Raw genomic sequence first — 1372 nt, 5'->3', positions numbered from 1 at the left:
CGGGTTAAAAGACCAGCTGAGTCCAGTCTGTGACAGAGTGCATGATGGCATCCATGGGTGCAGTCATGGAAATGTGCACAACATCTAAACCCCATTCTAGTAACAAGTCTGGGAGTCAGTGGCGAGGCTCAACAGGAAAGGTACCTGCTGGAAGCCTGGCAACCCGAGTCCCATCCGTGGAACTCACACTGTAGGAGAGAGCTGACTCCATACAGCACAAATAAATAAATAAAATAAATAAAATGTAATATGTTTGTGTGTGCTCTACAGGTGTGTGACTAGCCTTAGTGGCCAGAAGAGAATATGCAGTTACCTAGGGCTGGAGTTACAGATATCAGTGAGATGTCATAAGGGTGCTAGAAATTGAACCCAGGAATTTGACATGCGCAATATGTGCTCTGAACCTTGGAGCCAACTCTAGCCCCCATTTTTCATTAAGCACAAGGAGAGAGTTTCCTGACCTACATTACAGAATTAGCCCAAATCCTCTTTCACCACTAGAAAGCAGCATGATTTGTTTTCTTCATAGCATTCATTAAAACCTGATATTATTTTAGAAATTTTGTGTGATATTGAGCCGGAGTTTCCTGTACCCCAGGCTAGTCTTAACTTGCTACATAGCTGAAGGTGACCATGAATTCACTATCTTCCTGCTTCTACTCCCTGAGTGCAGGCATTCTCCATCCCACCTAATTTTTAAGCGTGTTTTATTGGATATTGTCTGTCAGAATTTAAGTAGGATCTTTGTCTTTCTTGCTTGCTATATGCTACTGCCCAGGCCAGTCACGGCTTTCAAACAATGAGGTCACACAACTGGTAAAAGTGTGTGTCCGTGTCTGTGTGTGTTGAGCATATGTGGCGTGTATGAGTGTGTGTGTGTGTGTGTGTGTGTGTAAGTGTGTAAAAGAGTTGTGTGTGGCTGTGCATGGGAGTGTGTGAGTGTGGTGTATGTGATAGAGCATGTGGGTGTATAAGTGTGAGTGAGTGTTAAGTGTGTGAGAGTATATATTGGTAAGAGTGTGAGCAAAAGACTTATGAACGTACGATGACATTCACCAACTACAGAAAGCCCTCCTGGTGTTAGGATGCTCCTTTTTCAGAAGCCCCTGACACTGTGCTGTAAGTGGAGTGGAAATAAACACAGGATCACATCGAGTAAGAAAAGGCACACTTGATGAGCCAGCATGTTTGTGGGGAATGTTGAAATTCAATTTCTGGCCACTATTGCTACCTTTTCTAAAATCCCAAGATAAAGACTGGAGGTTTCACCTGTTGCTCACTGTCGTTGCCTAAAGCTATAAATAGGTCTGCAGCTCATCTCTCCTTTTAGCAGGGAAGGGTCAGATTACAGGGGGCAAAACAAAATAATAAA

This window comes from Mus caroli, unplaced genomic scaffold (assembly GCF_978045245.1).
Source record: "Mus caroli unplaced genomic scaffold, Mus_caroli_1 scaffold_3, whole genome shotgun sequence".
NCBI classification, from domain to species: Eukaryota; Metazoa; Chordata; class Mammalia; order Rodentia; family Muridae; genus Mus; species Mus caroli.
This window is presented reverse-complemented; position numbering follows the sequence as displayed.